Source organism: Vicugna pacos, chromosome 16, assembly GCF_048564905.1.
Source record: "Vicugna pacos chromosome 16, VicPac4, whole genome shotgun sequence".
In the NCBI taxonomy this organism is placed as follows: Eukaryota; Metazoa; Chordata; class Mammalia; order Artiodactyla; family Camelidae; genus Vicugna; species Vicugna pacos.
This window is the reverse complement of record NC_133002.1, coordinates 19,629,609-19,649,154: the sequence shown is the minus strand read 5'-3', so window position 1 is coordinate 19,649,154 and position 19,546 is coordinate 19,629,609. Positions and strand designations below refer to the sequence as shown.

Here is a 19,546-nt window from a genome sequence, read left to right as displayed (position 1 = left end):
TTCTTGATAAATTACCATGTGCTAAGTTATAACTAACTAGGGAGGCAGTCCATACAAATGAAACTATTTTTCTGCCAGAAACAAAAAAAAAGTCACTGTAATCGTAACATGAGCATTTTTATTAAAAATTACTATTTAAAGCAGCGTAAGTTGAAGTGTCAAATGAGTGATCTTAAGGACTTACGGGATCTTAAGGACTATGGGAGTTCAGAAGCAAAGAAGGTCACAAGAAACTAAGTGAGTCAAGGGAGGATTCCTTGTGAAGACAGCATTTCAGCTGGCAAATAAAGAGGAGGTTAATTTGCCATCATAATTTTCTTGGCATCTGCCCCTTCCCAATCCAGATCCTTAAGTAAAACTCCTTTCGTCCTGGAAAATCATTGCACTCCCTGTTTCTCTAATGTGACCTCATCCCCAGTCACAAGTCCTGACCTCCTGGAATATTATTGACTGTTGACCCTGAAGAGATCTTTGGAACATGGACGAGATTGAAAGACCCACTCTTCACACTGAAGCAAGTCCTGGGACCCAGAGGCTGGTCTACACACTTCCCCCTCATTGCCCTGCAGCAGCAATCATGACACCTCAAGGGGAACATACCGTCTACCTGAAACCACTGGTCTAGGCCAACTCAAGTAACTACCATCAGATAAGTGAAATGGTCCACTGCCAGCGGTGAGTGTTAGTGGTCAGTGGTGCCTCCTAGGTGAGATCTTCCCATCCAGTGCTTCTATTACCATTCTCAGTTCACCATCAAAATAAGCAGTACCTCTAATTTACCCTCAGGACCAATTACATCATTTACAACAATGTTAAGAATTTTAAGAAGAGGGCAGACGAACATTAAACAAATCCAGAGGCCTTTTGGGCATGAGGACTCTGTGACTACATAGGTTGCATGTCCACAAAGCCAACCTGCTGATCCTCCTTATTCTAGTCCTAAAGAGGGAGACAGAAAATGGGTAACCAGGTAAATGGTCAATTCCAAGTGAAAGTCACTTGTAGCTGCAATCACTGTTTTCCATCTAGGAAACGTGGGTGAATCGTTCAGGCAGTGTGTCTCTGGAAAGAGTCTGATGGTCTCACTGCAGTAGATTTCACAACATAGTTCCTGAGACTTGAATTTTACCCTCCAGCGAAAAACAAAACAAGTACACACATACAAAAAAACCCCAACAACAACAACAAAAATCCATAAATAAATGGTAACTGCCTATCAGTGATCTATATTCTATCTCCTTTGGTTTTATTAAGATTTTCTGTTACAAACTCTCTTCTTGACATCTTTATGTAACCTGAAGTCCTGAAGCCAGAAGGCAAGGTGAAATGTTATAGCAGCCAGGGGAGGTTTGCCTGATTTTTAGGGGAAGCAGATGGGCAATCAAGGGGTTTGAGAGCTCTTTCTCTCTTACTACAGTTTTTGAAGTGCAGTGAGTAAACTAAACCTTAGAGAATTCATTTGATGCAAGTCAACAAAGTTCTTCCCTTTGACTAGCTTTTCCTACCCTTCTACCCTTACTTGGCCTCAGAGTTGCCAATCCAACAGAAAATCTCTAACACTTTCAAACAGCAGAAGGGCCGTCTTGAAGGGCTGCTAGAAAAAATGCAGCTGGGAAGAGGAGCACTTTACAGTTTGCTTATTTTATTGTGTCTGGTGTCAGGCCAGAATCTATGATGCTGTCATTCCAAAAAGAAAGTATTCAACATGAAAAAGAGCTTAATTTTTTTTTCTCTCTGGACCCCCACCGAAGAATCACTTAGATTTTATATTTAAAATAGTTCTGGGAAAAGAAGGAAATATGTTGGGTTGGCCCACATAACCATCAAAAGGCTAGACTCATAAACTCAGGGATTAGCATTTCCCAAGAGTTAACATAGGGTCCTCTGAGGCAGTTTAAATTATTTCTGACCCGATTTGCCTGAAAAATAGAAGGTCTAAGCTTCCTTTAAAGGTAACTAACTCTCACCCTGAGAAAAGGCTATAAGCAGAGACTCTAATGCAAAGAAGGGAATAATCAAAAATGTTCTTATTAGGTTTTGGGATATTGTATTTTGGGGGGCAGAATTTCCTAATTACTTTTACAGAAGTACACGTACATATGACAGGCTGAGGATACACCAACTCATGAGAGAAACTACAGCATCTCAAAGCTTTCTTTTTTTTTTTAAGAAACATTTTATTTTTTTAACATTTTTTTGAGTTATAGTCATTTTACAAAGTTGTGTCAAATTCCAGCGTAGAGCACAATTTTTCAGTTGTACATGAACATACATATATTCATTGTCACATTCTTTTCCGCTGTGAGCTACCATGAGATCTTGTATATATTTCCGTGCTATACAGTTTAATCTTGTTTATCTATTCTGCATATGCCTTTCACTATCTACAAATTTTTAACTCCCAGTCTGTCCCTTCCACCCCCTCCCCATTCGCAACCACAAAGCTTTCTGAGAAGAGTGTTATCTATTTGTGATTTTAAAAAGGTAGCTAATCCATTTATGAATAAAAGACTATAAAAATTCTTCTCATGTGCTCAGGAGTAAATCACTGCATATATATGAATTAATACTTAAAATCAAGAGATCCCTCCCTGAATTCCATTTTTTGGAAATCAGAAGATAATAGGCATGCACAAATGTGTGTGTTTTTGGATAAGGAGGAATGGCTTTCATTACATTTTTTAAAAAGGAATCAGGGCTTTTCTTAGGGTTGCTCTTTTTAATATCCAAAGCACTGTCACGCCCATTGCTTCAATCTGACCCAACACTTTTAGGTTTTCTCTAGCTAACAGGCTCTGAAACAGACTTTCCTGATTTTAATGAATAGATATTTACTTGTGATACATAGGAAGCATCAAAAATGAACAACTCCCTTGAAAACCTAAAACAGCAAGGCTGATAGTTTACTCGTACTTTGATTCCTCAAATGAAATCCTACTGAAACAAAGCAAGAAAAACATATTGGGTTTTTTTTTTTTAATACCCCCACCCCACCCCCCAACTCAGACACCTGGAGTTGCCTGGTGCCAGCCAGAAACTTAATACCTAGCTTGCTTCTGACCAGGTACTGGTATTTGAAGATGACGTCTTTCCATGTCCAAATCGGGGCTGACATCCTTTGGTGGAATTGGAGGAAGAAAAACAAGAATTCGAGGGTTGAAAGGCAGTAGTTGCCTTCCAATGTACCTTACGTCCCACAAGCAAACCAGCAATAGAGAAAACACTCATGCTACTGCCGGCTGAGCCAGACCATAAGGCTTTTTGTTTTTCTTTGGAGTCACTGATGTTACTGTGGATGTAGCTTTTATGTTCTCTAGTAGTTCAGAGTACGAGGAACAGCCATTGGGGAGTAAGATCTCAGCTCAGTATAGCAAGACCAGACCAGATAAATCTCTGCTAGAAACTGAAAGCTGGCCTGCAAGCTGTGCCCCTCACACTCTCCTCAGGCTGTAAACCTGAGAAGAGGATTTAATCACTACTCAAAGGGACAGGGAGCAGAAATAAAGAAAATCCACACACCGTGTCTCCTGACTGCGTGTCAATGCAGCACCTACCCAATTCAAGGATGAGTGTTCCTCAGGGAACTATACTCAGTATCTTGCAATAACCTTTAATAAAAACGAATATGAAAACAAATATATGTATGTATGTGCACGACTGGGACATTGTGCTGTACACAAGAAATTGACACATTATAACTGACTGTACTTCAATAAAAAAAAAACAATGAGTGCTCCTCAGCCTGTGATTCTTTGAAAATACTATTCTATAGCATTAGAAAGTGCCAATAAATAATGGGTTTGGATGGAAGATAAAATTTTTGTAACAACTGCAATCTCCACTGCTTACTGCCAGCAACCTGAAAAGATCTAGTAGTATTTTTCACTTGATGATGTCTCAAAATGAGTCTCTCCCCCTCGATTACAAAGCAGTAAGAAACCACTTGTCCCCTGACACTTTTGCTCAAACAATTTATATTAATTTAGGGATAAGTTTCTCTGCAGATGGTACTTCTAATATGTCTCGCCATGGAGCATTTTCAATTCCTAATTTTATCCAAGCTTAAAATATATATATATATATAAAAGACTGTGATATAAATACTAAAAGATGGTGAAAAAGCATATGAAAATGGATATGTGTATATTCATATATGACCAAAGAATTGTGCTATACACCAGAAATTGACACAACATTGTAAACTGACTGTACCTCAATAAGATAGATAAATACATACATACATACATACATATATATATACTTAAAGAATATAAATAAGACTCTTTGATCTTTGTAAGCAATTTAATAAAAGGCAGTTCTAATTCTTTGGATGCCATGGACCTCAGCCCTTTCCTTGCTTTCCCTGATTCTGCCTTGTCTAGAATCTTTCTTTTGAACCTATTGAAGAAGCCCATCCACAGAATCTAACCAGCCAGTAACAAGTGTAAGATTTAAAATAATCACCCCATGTCTCCATGTCTCCATGTCTCCAGTATCTGTATCCTGAGCTGTCACCACCACCACCACTTCAGTCCCCTTGCACCCTCACCATTACCATCACCACCTCTACTTACTCCCTCATTCTCACTTCCAGCCCTCCCACCATCTCTCCTTGCCTCCCTCATCATCACCACCACTTCTCCTCTGTCTAGTCCTCCCTACCAGCTCCCTCCTGGTCACTCATCTCCACTACTCCCATGCCCTGTTCCATACTCGATCAATACTCTGTCCCTTCCTCTTCCTCCCAGGCCTATTGGAGTTGGAAATGAGGCATGATCTCAGAATAAGGATCCAGAGGCCCTTTCCTCCTAGGTTTCCTTCTCCCTGCTAAGTTTCTATGGCTGCTGATCACTTTGTAAACCTGGGCTCCCTCACCCTAGAACTTTACGAGCCATGGTAGAATGGAGCTCTTTCTGAACCCTACCCATGGGCCACTCTTCTCCAAACTCGTCTCTGCCATCAATTCAGGCAAGTCACCCCTTCTTGGATACCTGACTGGCAGCCCTTTTATCCCTCTCCTGAAAGGACTCTCGAAGGACCTTCCAATTTCCTTCCCAGATCTAGTCTCCATAACCAAGTACATTTCTCAGCCTTTAACCTTACCTGTTTTATCCTTCCTCCCACTCTTACCAGATCTTTGTGTCCAGATCCCACACACTACACCAAAGTCTTTCAGAATTGCAATTATAAGTTATGTTTCTTTGTTTCTGATTTGCATTTCTTAGATTCAATTGCCTTCTAGAGCTGTTTACTTTGAAATATAAATCTAGTTTCTACCAATAGGTATCCCAGAATTGACTTAGAATACTGAGATCTAGCTTTTTCTATTCAGTTCTTACAAAGAATGGGGCACCTACACCAGACATGATGAGAAACAATCCAGTGAGCTGAGCTTTTAGACTTCTGGTATGCTGGAAATTTGAATGTCTTTAAATGATTTCTGTAAAGGAAGTACTGCCAGACGTCTATACATTTCCTGGAATTTGAGGTAAGATTGTGCCCTGTGTTCTCACTGAAAAAGTAAAAGCATAAATTGCACTCCTAATATGAAAGCTCCATTATTCTCAAGGGTGTGTCTCAAGGAAAGCTGATTCCCAAGGAGAAAACATGCTGGACCAGGTCATATGACAAAGGGCTTGCTCAATTCCAAAGGGTGTGAGGAGGATTACACGGACTGGGTTCACAGTTGCTACCACTTCAGTTTGCTACCAAATCAGCAAACAGTCATTGTAAAAGGAAACCTGAAATGCAAATGCAAGAAAATGGAGGTGGAGGCAGCTTAAAATGCTTTCTTTTTCCTCAGGGAGACCTCGAAACTTTGTGATGTACAAACATATAAAGTTTCAATAACCCAGAGCCATTAGCCTAGTGAAAGGTCAAAGCAGGATGCAAGGATCTACCAACTGCCATACAAAAAATTCCTTGCTATGCCACAATAACTTATATCCTTGCCCTATTCATCTCTACATCGTAATTAGTATGCCACAATTAGGAAAATGCCTTCAACATCCAAAACGTATTCACAGATACACTGCAGACAGCTTCTTTAATTTGTCAACCTTAATAATAAAACAGCTGTTTTTTTTACCAGCAAAAAAAAAAAAAAAAAATAGGATTTATTTGAGAATAGCAGAGAATTGAAGTTCAGGAGAAGCGAGCTATGGTGAAACACAGGCAAGTCCAAAGAGACAAAGGGCGCGTCAGCTTTTGTTAGGTTTAAGGAGGAAATTGGGGAGGCTTGTTGTGAACAAATATTCATTGGTTGAAGAAGTTTGAGGTTGTGGCGGTTTCTCATTGGCTGCAAGCGGTGGTTAAAGCTTTGCTGCTGGGCAGGGAGGGTTCTTCCTTCTATTTTCTTAAAAGCAGGAAATAAAATTCCCGAGTGATTAATTTCCTCACTTGTCAGAATAATTCTTATCTTCCTTCTTCCTGCTGGTTATGCAGGCTGCAGTGAGAAGAGCTCCCCCTTCAGGATGCCATTTTATATGAGGTTTCCTTTATTTATTGTCATAGATTATAAGCAAAGAAATAAACTCTGACACACGTAAAGAGAATGTGATTATTTATTGGAAAGCTCTTGGGGAGCAGCCCAGTCAAAGAAAAGTCTGGAAAACTGGACTCTGAGAAGGAGTTCTCAGTAGTAGCACCACACGAAGACATCCGATCACAGAGCTCACATTAGAATCAAGACGCTCTAAATATTTTTCCCTGTTTCATAGCACCACCAATGTCAGTTAGTCAATATTGAAACAGAGCCCACTCCCCAGCTAGAGGAGAGGAGACCCCAGTGATGTGCAGTGCTACCAGGACGACGCACGATCACAGAGAAGTCATTGCTCAAAAGTTACCTGGAATGCTGTTACAAGACAATCAGTGGTGAGCTGGGTGATGGATGCGGAGCTGCTGCACAAGGACCGAATATCCACTACCCAGCCCAGTGTACTTATGCAATGCTCTTCCTCATTATTTTTCTGCTCAAATGCTCCTGGTATGGTCACTCAGCCCATTCAGAGGTGCCACCCGGCCTATAGGGTCAATCCACAGCGTTCTTGCCACTGAGTATCCAGGACCTGAGAAGCTGTGCTCATGTAGCCATGCTGCTTGCTCTGCCCTTACGAACTATGACCCTGAAGAAAACCCACTGGGTGGCTGCTGTCCCCGGTGATAAGTGCAGGGCTTGTTAATTTTTACAAATGTTTCAGCTGAAGAGTTTGAAGAGTCATTCTCCTCTGAAGGCTTTTCTACCTCATGAGAGAGTCCTCCAGGAAAAAAAAATTCTTTAACCTCAACTACAAATATCTCCCACTAGCTACACTGACTTCTGCCTAGAGAGTCTCTTGCAATTCAAGACAGGATTTAAAATATAAAGGATGAAAAAAAAAAGAGAGAGAGAGGAAGGGCAAGAAACAACGATGAGGGATATGCATATATTTCACCCACATGGAGCTCAGTTGTTTCACTGGGCGAAGTCAACCGTCACAAAGCAAAAACATCCATTGTTTTGTCCCCACAGTATGACACGTGACCCGCATGACCGATTCCTTTAGAGGAAGTTAATGAACTCAGTGTTCTATTGACTAAGCTGAGGATCTGTGCTGGAAGATGACAGAATGATGACGACATTTGGAGAAAATCGGACTGAGATTTACATCCCTGCTCCTCTATTAACTAGACAAAGAAACGTAACCCTCCTGAGCCTTACCCAACGTCTATAAAAAGATTTGATTTTGTCCCTATTCAATGAGATGATATATGTAAAGTGACTTGCGCTTAATAGGTATTCAAAAACGATTATTCTCTTTTCGATTGCTGGTCTAATTAGAGGAATCTGGAACACACATGAAAGTCTGCTCTTCTGCATGTTTTCATACATTAAATGAGCATTTGTTGCATGTCTACACTGTGCCAGATACCGTCTTAGAGACTGGGCATGTAATGGCAAACAAGACAAATAAAACCCCCTCCCTCACGAAACTCACATGCTGCAGAAGATAGTGACCAAAAAGTAAACAAATACATACAAACTACAATTAGAGAAAAACGGTGAGAGTGCTCAGAAAAACATAATGTCAGGTGGGGACTGGCTGTTTAAATACAAGTGTCAGAGACGGCTTCTCTGAAGAGGTAACATTTGAATACTAACATGTGTTATTTTTTAAAAAGCTGACCTTGGGTAGATATGGGGCAACGTCACCTGGGTGGAGAGCACAACAAGAATTAAGGGTCTAAGGTAGCATCCAGTCTAATATTTTTGAAGAACAACAAGAAAGTCAGCATGAGTGACGCTCAGAGGGAGGAGTCGGGTAGACTGTTGAGAGAGAAAACCAGAAAGCTGGCTCTTGCCAGATCATGTAGGGTCTTACAGGCTTTTGTGTGGAGTTCAAATTTTATTCTAGTGAAATGAAAAGCTGTGGGAGGGTCTGAAGAAAGTTAGAAATGTAATTTGATTTCTGATTCAAAAGAATCACTTCTGACTGCTACATGGAGAATAAATTCTTGAAGAGTTCTCATCCCCCACTCAAAACACATCCCCATTCTAATCACAGTCTTCATGCTACCATCCAGGTTACTTTGAATTTCTACAAGTGTATATTGAACATAAAATTTTGTGTGTTGTTTAACCAGTCCCAAGCACAATGAAACTGTTTATCTCAGTTGCCCAGCATACTGCACTTCCATCAATGAAATCTAGGGTCACATCCGTTTAAAAGAAACAAAAATAACTACATGGCAAGATGAAGTGAGAGTGACTCAATTGACTCCTGCTTGAAATAATTTAAAAACTGGGCAAATTACATAAACAAAGATTTTCAGACACTGTATGTTAGATAGCACAGGATAAAAAACAGAACACAAATACAAAACAGAAACAGACTCATCAACATAGAATACAAACTTGTGGTTGCCAAGGGGGAAAGGGGTGGGAAGGGACAGAATGGGAGTTCGAAATTTGTAGATACTGACAGGCATATGCAGAATAGATAAACAAGATTATACTGTGTAGCACAGGGAAATGTATACAAGATCTTGTGGTAGCTCACAGCAAAAAAGAATGCAACAATGAATATACATATGTTCATGTAGAACTGAAAAATTGTGCTCTACGCTGGAAATTGACACAACATTGTAAAATGACTATAACTCAATAAAAAAGGTTTTAAAAAATTCAAAAAAATTAAAAGGATTCCTGACAGAAGGGAAAGAAATAAGGTAAACCCTCATATTCCAACTTACTATTTGCAAAGTTTTCAAAACAATGAATCAAGAAGCTGAATGTGGGAGCCCAGAGAAGTCAAGGTGTTGAGAGCTCTCAGAGCAAAGCACTAGAGAAGAGAGGAGAGCTGCACAGAGAAAACGCTCTGGAGCTCTGTGAAGAGTTTTCTTTGAGGCTCCAGCTGAGACCTTAGCAATGCATGAAAGTAAGAAAACTACTCCAAAGTCAGGGAAAGAAAAATTCAAAAGGACCAGAGGGAACAGTCTCCAGAGCTCATGTGGGGCCAAGAACAGTTTGTGTTCCCACCATGAAGAGTGGAAAAACCTCGTAATGCATTTGGACAGAGTACACGATTCAGGAGGGTGTTGGTCAGTAGTGGAGAAAGATAAGCTATAGACTAAAGGCTGTTCTGATTCCACTTTAAAAAATTTAAAAGTGAGGCTAGAGAAGATTAAATAGTTTCTATGTAACTTAACTGCATTCCAGAATAAATTTTTTAAAAAGGAATCAAAAGGGAAATTAGAAAGTATTTTGAATTAAGTAAAATTCAAAATAAATATCAAAATTAATGAGTAGACAAAATTAAATTCAGAGCGAGCAGAAAAGGAAGTAAATAACAAGCAGAAATCAATGTAATAGAAAACATAAAAGTGATAGTGAGAATCAAAAAAGCCAAGATCTGGTTCTTTGCATAGATAAATAAAAGTTATAAACTTACTGCCAGCCCAAAGAGAGAAGACACACCTGAAAGAGAGAGGAGACATACCACAGACCCCAATAGATATTAAAAAGTAATAAGAGAATGTTATGAACTTTATGGGTATAAATTTAATGGACTAGATGAAATGGACAAATTCCTTGAAAGACACAAATAACTAAAACTCATTCAAAAATAATTACATAATCTGTACAGCCCTATACCTATTAAGGAGATTGAATCTGCAGTTTAGAAACATATTCACAAAAGGAATTCAAAGCTCAGATGGTTTCACTAGTGAACTCTGCAAAATGCTTAAAAAAGAAAATCACACAATTCTACAGAAACTATTCCAGAAAATTGAATACATGAGAATATGTTCTAATGTATTTTGTGAGATCATAATTATCTTTATACTAAAATCAAACAAGACATTAAAAGAAAACTGCAGACCAATATCCCTCATGAGAAATACAAAAAAACTTAACAAAATGTTAGCAAATCAAATCTAACAATATTTTAAAAAGAAAATACATAATGACTGAGAGGGTTTATTCCAGAAATGTAAGGTTGGTTTAATGTTTTAAAATGAATCAATGTAATTAATCATATTAACAGATTAAAAACAAAGACCACGATCATCTGAATAGAAGCAGAAAAAGCATTTGCAAAATCCCATATCCATTCCTGATAAAAACTCTTGGCAAACTAGGAATAAATGATACTCCTCCAACCTGATAAAGGGCATGAACCTACAGCTATCATTATGCTTAATGTTGAAATGCTGAATGCTTCTCCCCTAAGATCAGGAATAGGGCAAAGTGTATATATACTCACCCCTTTTACTCGACATTCCACTGAAGGTTGTAGTTGGTGCCGTAAGTCAAGAAGAGAAATAAAGACATCTAGACTGGAATGGAAGAATTAAAACTGCCTTTATTTGCAAATGCCATGCTACATAGAAAGTCATGCAGAATCTATAGACAAGTTACCAGAACCACTGAGGATGGCAAAATTTCAGGTGCAATGTAAAAAACTCAGTTGTTTTTCTATAAACTAGCAACAATCAAAAATTGAAACTGCAAATATTATTTGTAATAGTATAAAACAATATACAAAATACTTATTAATAAATTTGATATCATTATCACATTCATCCAAATATATGCAAGATCTTACACTGAAAACTCGGAAACATTGCAGAGGGAAGTTAAAGGCCTTGATAGATACGTATTTTGTGTTCATAGATCAGATGATACAATATTAAGATGTCAGTTCTCCCTAAATTGATCTATCAATTTAATGCCAGTCAAAATCCCAGCAGAATTTTTGGTAGAAATTGACAAAATTATTCTGAAATGTATATGGAAATGCAAAGGACATAGAATAGCCAAAACCAAGAAAAAGAGAAACAAAGTTGAAGGATACATACTTAGCTGATTTCAAATCCTGTTAAGAAGCAATAGCAACCAAGATTGTGTGTGTGTGTGTGTGTGTGTGTGTGTGTTTTGACAAAGGAACAACAGCTATTCAACAGGGACAGGGTACTGTTTACAACAAATGGTGCTGGAAAAACTGAATAACTATAGACAAATAAATGAGCCTTTCCCTTACCTCACACAATATACAAAATTTAACTTGAAATGGATCATAGAACTAAATAAAAAGCCAAAACTATAAAATGTCTAGGAGAAAACATAGGGAAAAAAATCTTAATTCCTCAGATTTGAAAAATACTACTTTAAAGAACACAAAAAGCCCAAACTATAAAAGAAAAAAAATCAATAAATTGGATTTCATCCAAATTCAGAAGTTCTGCTTTTCAAAAGACTTTGCAATAATAATGAAAAAGCAAGCCACACGATTAAGAAAAAAATTTTGTAAGAAATACATCCAACAATAGGCTGGTATTTGGAACATATAAGAAACTCTTACCACTCAATAATAAAGCAACCCAGTAAAAAAATGGGCAAAGGTTTGAACAGACACTTCACCAAAAAATACCTAGAAACAGGCACATGAAAAGATGTTGAACATCTTTAGTCACCAGGGAAAGGCAAATTCAAACCACAGTGAGATAACCACTACTGGCATGGGTAAAATTAAAATGACTGAACCGATCTGTGGCGAGGATACAGACCATCAGGAAGTCTTGTACCCTTCTGGTGGGAAAGTGAAATGGCAAAATCACTTTATAAAGCAGTTTGGTAACTTTTAAAAAGTTAAACATGCCTCCACTATACAGCTCAGTCATTCCACGCCTAGATCTCTCTCCAGTGGAAATGAGAGCTATGTTCACATAAAGATTGGTACATAAATGTTCATAGCAGCTTGATTTATTATAGGCAAAAACTGGAAAAATCCATGTCCATTAACTGTTGAATGGATAAACAAAATTATGGCGTACTTCTGGCCAATAAAAGAAAATGAAATATTGATATGTACATCAACGTGGCTGAACCTCAAAATAATTATACCAAGTGAGAGAAGTCAGACAAAGGGAAAAAATTTTAGAAAAAGGAAAAAAAGAGTATGTACTGCATGATTCTATCTACATAAAATTCTAGGAAATACAAATTAATATCTAGAGACAAAGAGCACATAAGTTATTGCTTAATGGCCTAGTATAGTTTTTGTGCTTTGTGAGTGCTTTCAGAGAATATCTACCCTCTGATTCTAGGTCCTTATGTATAAACTACAGATGTTAACAATCATATTGTTCTGCTTCCTTACTAGGATGTGTGAGCATGTTGCGTAAAGAAAAAAGGATTTTAATGCCATTTACAGCAACATGGACGGAACCAGAGATCATCGTTCTAAGTGAAGTAAGCCAGAAAAAGAAAGAAAAATACCATATGATCTCACTTATATGTGGAATCAAAAAAAAAAAAAAGACACAAATGAACTTATTTACAAAACAGACACAGACTCACAGACATAGAAAATATTACCATGGGGAAGCAGGTGGGAAGGGATAAATTGGGAGTTCAAGATCTGCAGATACTAACTACTATATATAAAAGAGATAAAGAATAATTTTCTACTGTATAGCACAAGGAACTATGTTCAATATCTTATAGTAACCTATAATGAAAAAGAATATGAAAATGAATATATGTATGCATACATATCAGTGAAACATTATGCTGTACACCAGAAATTGACACAACATTGTAAACTGATTATACTTTAACTAAAAAAATAACTCTGAAATTTTAATAAAAAAAGAAAAAATGATTTTAGAATCAAATAGAGGTAAGGCCAAGTCTCAGTCTATCGCTCAGGAGCTATACAAACTTGGGCCACCATCTCACACCTCTGAATCTCCGTGTTTTCATCTATAACATGAAGATTCAGGGATCATTGAGGAGTAAAAATCATGCGTATGAACATGCCTTGCATTGGGCTGGTACACAGTAGAGGCTCTAGATGTGTCAGTTTCTCATGTTTCCAAGGAGAAAGATTTCTTCACAAATAACCTCTCATCACCACAGGTTTCAGAGGAACTCACAGAAGTCATTTTATGCAAATGCATGCTCTTAACTTCAGTCCCAGACCTTATGACAGGGCTTCCTGAAATATAAACCAGGGAAAAATAGAGATGGATTGAAAAAAAAAAACTAAAATACATGAATTGGGTAATTCTAATTAAAACTAAACTTTGAGACCCACTGATACAAACTTATATTGAACTGATTTCATTACAGTCAAGATTCTGGTGCTCCAAGTGGGCAAAGCTACTTCTTACAGACTTCTATCCTGAAAGTGATTATTTGTTCCCAGTAATGTTACATATTACAAAAACATGCTTTATTTATCTTGCAGCTTTGTATGTTTATATGTTGTCAAACTATTAAAGCATTTTGGGAAATAAATAACAAACAGTTAGATATACTCTGAGTGTACATCAGTAAGAGATAAACAGTCTCCCGGTACAGTCGCATAACATATAATACAATGGTTAATGTGAATTAATAGATCTGCATGGATCACTCTCTAAAACATTGTTAAATGAAATAGGGAGTTTCAGAACATTCATGTAAAATTTTTAAAATACGAAATAGCATTACATACTGGTTTTAAGCTTATGTATGTAGTGAAATTTTTTAAAAACATGGGCTAGGAGGAGTCACACAAAATTTATAGTAAGGGTTGGCTCTAAGTAAGGAAATAGGATTAGTGAGATATAGAGAGACTTCAATTTAAAAGAAAGATCAGAAGCAAAAAGAAATCTGTCAATTTCACATTTATTCATTTCCTATGGTGGGCACTTGGGTGTTAGTAATATTATTCTCCATGTTCTTTTCTATTTCATTTTTTCCCCAAAATTTGAAAAAAAAAAAAGTTATTGGAAGTTTGATGACTCAAGACATTATGAGAGTAATAAAACAGCTATAAAGCAACTAGTGACAGAGCTAGTAAAGCAACATAAAACAGCAGAAGAAAAAATACGAGTCAGCTGTGATTTCTGTAATTACACGGATTGAATTTTGTGGTTATTTGGGGAAAGGAGTTCCATTCCCACATGTGACAGTGTCACAAAACAGCAGCCTGAGGTTTCAGGGCACCTTGATTTGATAGGTACGCCTTTTAAAGGACTTTGGGGAATAGCTTTTCCAAGACTCATTCCAACTCCTAAAGCTTTCAGCCATATTGCACACAAGCAGGACCCCCTGAACTTTGTGTTCACCTGTCCTACCACCCTCAGGAAAGGGTAATCCTCACCACTGATGTGCAGCACTTCACAAAACAGGAGCCAGCAAACTGTGAGAGTGAGCCCCAATGATGTGGCATTTATTGCATTGAGAATATTATACACATCATTTTAGTGAATTCTCACTGCAGTACTCTGAGGTACCTGTTACCATATCCATGTTACAGAGGAAGAAATGGACACTGTGAGATTAAGACCCACAGTCAAAAGGGGTGGCTGCCAGGTCCAGCATGTCTGAGTCCCCACATGCACAGCACAGATAACCACGCCTCTCCCCTCTCCTTCTAACTGGGAAAGCGTCCAGAGCTAGGAAAGAGCAAAATAAATTATTTTTGAGGCCAGGGGACAATTATGTGTGCCCTAAGTGGTGAGAGTGAGGTTACTAAAAAGTAGAAAGCAGATCTTCTTTGGGTCCCTAGTAATGTAATTTCTATCGTTCTAAATTACCACATTCACCATGTCTGAAACAGCTATAGCGTTGGCTGGACTCCAAGCAGAGGGTGCCGTCTTGATTGATTTTTGCCTTCTTTTCCTGAAGTTTCCCAGCCACAGAGCTCACCCACATCCAGGCCTCAGGCAAGAGCTCATGGGGGTTCCCAACAGTCCCACCCCCACTCCGCCAGGCACCTGCCATCTCAGCTCAATTTTTATAACCATCCAGGGAACTAGTGAGAGGTGGAGAGGTGATTTGAACTCCAATCTTCCAACATTCCAAGGTCCAGCCAACTGACTCTCCTGTTTAAACCCTGGAAGACACAAAAGAACCTTAATTAATACTTGCCTGAAGTGAGAAACTTTAAGAAATAATCTTCAGGGGTTAAACATGAACCTACTCCCTTTTATATCATTCTGAGCTGGGATACTTAGAATTCATGGGACTTTTCAAACATTAGATAGGAAAGAAACAGCACATCTCAGCTTTCCCAGTATGCCTGCCTCACTGCACAGAAGCATCAGGCCCTTTGGTCTGAACTTAACCAATGCTCTTTCCTAATGAAATCTTAGAGAAAGAAAGGTAGAGGGGAAGATGTGACATGGGAGCTTGAGGTGGTCAGCTATGAAGGCTGAATTCCCATTAGCCCTCTAAGACTTTTTTTAATAGAGGAGAGGGCATTAACTGAAATTGGAATCTTTAAGTGATTCCAGGCATGCTGCCTGAGTGTGGGGTTCCAAATACTACAAGGAAGCTTTGCCACTAAGTTTATCAATTAATTCCTTGAGCCCAAAGGGGATTTGAGAGAAGATTAAGCCATATGCTACTGATTGGTTTACACTTAACTCAGCAATATGTTGTTTAGAAAGTAAGATTTGGTAAGGGGGGAAAAAAGGCAGAAAGAAACCTTGAAGTGCCTTTTTAATACCATTAAAGATTTATTTTCTTCATAGTAGTAGAGATTTTTCCCCCATATGGGATTCACGTCTAATCTCCCCTTAACACCTTAAAAGCAAGGTGAAGTCAGAAACGGCTGCGTTTCAGCTGACTGTGCTCAGCAGGCACTTGTGAAGATCAGGAAACTCAGGCAGGTTTCTGAATTGAGGACTCCAGTAACTCCATCCATCTTTGGAAGGAGACTCTGTAAGATAAAGGGTTAAGGGCAGGGCTGATGATATTACATATTTTTCTTCAGGTTTTTCCCCTCACCCAGTTCTTGGTGGGAGTTACTCTGTCTTATCTGATATTTCCAGCTGTTAAGGGCTAAACTCTTGGGCAAAAGTCAACGTGGAGAAGAAATTTATCAGTAGGTTCTCTTATGAAAATAATGTGATTCAAGAGCCCAGTGCTGGCATGATCACCACCATCTTCCCCTTCTTCGCTTCATCTCCTACCCCATCCCTTCACACTCCAAACAGTTCTCAAGTTTCTGAAGTCTTGAGAGGGAATGTCAACAGAGAGTGTTATGACTATAAGAAATTGTGTCAAAGGAAAAAGCCCTGTATTTCTTCATATAAAGTTTGAAATGTCCTTGTACAGATTTTCAAGATATGAAGTTTTACGCAGAGGGCACTAAGATGGGCAACATTTATAAAGATGACGGCTCTGTTGACGGCCGCCTTCCTGGAGGCTGACTGTTAAGAGGGCAGAGGTGACATCTCACAAGACTTTTCGCCGAATGTCTGTATACCCTCTCTTTATAGACAAGAGGCTCTGAAGTGGCTTCAGAAACACATACTAGGGAGTGAGATTAAATTACATAGATGGAATACGGGGGCCATAACAGTGGTGGTGACCATTGAGTGGCATGAGTCTCCCTGAATTCCTCCATTAAAACAAATGGAGCAACTAAAACAGCAAAACAAAATCCACACAGATGACATCCATGACAACACAAAGGTTTTCTTATGAACCCCAAAATACAACAGGTGAGGAATGACCACTTAGAGCCAAAAGGCCCTTGTGATACCAGCCTCTATGTGGGATGAAGCAGTGGAAAGCCTTTGAGAGGAGAACCTGAGACCAGAGGACCCCAAGAGTGTCAGCAAGGATGCACCGGGCAGCACACATCACAGGCCAACTGAGGACAGCAGCAAACCCTGAGAAGCGTTTAAACACCTCCTTGTAGTCATCTGTGTACAAGGAATCTGTGCAGAGGTCTGAAAATGCTGAAAAACACGCCCGTAAGAAGTCTCAAAGTAATTAACTCTCCTTCCAGGAGAAGCTGCTGGAAAGAGAATCCCCACTGGATAGGGCAGGGCGGTGGGCCCACAAGGAAAAGGCGACACTGATAAAGGTGGGGAGGTGCAGGGGAACTCAGAGGGGCAGCTCTCAGAACGACTTTGAGAAAAAAAAAAAAGGAGCCCTAGAGACAGGAAACTTGAGCGGCCACTTCAACCCACCCTTCCTCCTTCACACAGAAGTGAGCAACCACAAAGGATGGAGGTGATGTGACCTACAAGGGTCTCATAAGCAAAATAGACAATAGAGGCAAAGTAACACCCCTGCAAATAGTGAAAATACACCAGAAAGACATCCACAACACAAATCAAAATGATAACCTGCTTCCTCAAATAAGCTAAAAAAGCACATGAATTTGACAGACACAGAGTAGAACATAAAAATGGGTGAGATAAGATGACAGAACTGAAGAGAAATTCAAAATAAATTGCTAAAAATCATTTCAGAAATGAAGACTAAATGACTAAACCAGAAGGAACACAGAAGTGAATAAACACAAAAGACAATGGAAGTTGAAAGAAAAAAAAAAGTAACAGATATAGAATTAAAAAAAAAAAAAGAACCAACACATCTGTGTTAGTTTTTTATTGCTATACATCAGATAGTCCCCAAACCTAGGAGCTTTAAACAGTAATAACCAAGTATTATTAGCTCTCACAGCTTCTGAGCATCAGACAGAACATAAGTGGGAGAGATTATTTCTACTCCATGATGTCCGGGCCTCAGCTGGAGGACCTGGGGCCTGGCATCACCTAAACATGTGTTTTCTGATATGCCAGGCAGTTGATGCTGGTTGTTTTCTGAGAACTTGGCTGGGTTTATTGGTAGGAACACCAGCATATGGCCTGGGCCTCCTCACAGCATGAGGGCAGAAACCCAAGGGCAAGTATCCCAAGAAACAGCCATGAGGAAGTTGCATTATAAACTCTGGCTTCAGAAGTCATATAGTATAAATTCTTTTGTCATCCATTGGTCAGGGTAGTTCCAAGGCATGACCCGGATTCAAGAAGGGGGAACAGAGATGCAACTCTTGGTGAGAGGTGTGTCAGCCACAATGTGGGAAGAAAAATGTGAGGTAGAATAAATACGTAAGTGTGACCATCTTTGGAAAAATACAGTCCGACACAAAACCTCTGATAGAATCCACAGGAAGAATCAAATAGATTCTTTATCCTCTACTAGAATCTCCAGGGGAAGAAGTAAACCAGAGCAATGGAACAGAACAAATATACAAACTTTAACTGAATAAAATGTTCCTAAAAGTTTTACCCTAAAGAAAGAAAGAAAAAAACGAGTTGACATTATATTCTGTAAGGGTATGCAATCTGTCTGGGAAAATCAACTCAGCGGTCCCCAAACTGAGACATATTCTAGTAAACCTACTGGACTGTTAAGAAAAAAAAAAATCCTTTGAACATTCATGGAAACCAACCGACTTATAAGATGGATAAAAATAAAGTGTCATATTGTTTTAACACAAGTGCATTATTCCAAATAACAATGGAAAAATATGTTAAGTTACTATGGGAAAGAACACCTGAGCCAAGAATTTTACACATCAGCAAATTGACTGTGAACTATAAAGCCCACAGATAAACTGTTAGGAGCATGCAAAGATTTGAGGACTTTATGGTTCCTTTGTGCCTTTCCTGAGGAACTGCTAGAGAATAATACATTCTAAATGATTCAAGAGCCACTGAGATGAAGACTGGTGAAGTTCCGGAATGCATATTCTGTGAGACATAGACAATGGCCCTGAGTTTGTTAGCCTCTCACATAATTAATTAGTATTATTTGATGGAAACACCACTTTAAAAAGTCAACTTCTAGAGGGAAAAAAGCCAGCCAAATTAAAAGCTCCCTCACACCTGTCGCTCATGCCCAATTTGCATCAGCCCAGGCGTTACCACCAACAGGTGCGTTTTAAAGAACTGTTAAGCCGTGTGTTTGGTGTCGGGGAGGGGGGGATCCTGAGACTCCAACGTGGGATCCAAACGGGCCCCAGCCCAAACCTCGCCTTCGCCTGTCGGGCTCGTGCTGGGTTCTCTGAATGTTCCCTGCAGCATCAGCGGGTGCCTGTCCCAGCCTAGAGCGTCCGTCCGGAAACGGAAACGGCGCCGCAGGCGGAGAGTTCTGGGGCTTCAGAGGCTGCGCGTTGCCCAGGCAAGGCTGACTTGCCCCTCCCGGGGTAGGACTTGGGAGGAGTCAGAGCTGGAACTCTCCACTATCCTCACTGTCAGTCTGAGA

The 19,546-nt window shown here is 39.2% G+C and overlaps 1 long non-coding RNA gene across 1 annotated transcript; it reads right to left on the bottom strand.

Moving 5' to 3' along the window:
- Positions 1 to 14,678: 14,678 nt before the first annotated feature.
- On the bottom strand, positions 14,679 to 16,193 carry LOC140686061 (uncharacterized). Its single transcript, XR_012059509.1, has 3 exons — positions 16,064 to 16,193; positions 15,253 to 15,371; positions 14,679 to 14,931 (listed from the first exon to the last, which is right to left on the bottom strand). It is a non-coding gene; the product is annotated as an uncharacterized lncRNA (long non-coding RNA).
- Between the last annotated feature and the right edge of the window lie 3,353 nt (positions 16,194 to 19,546).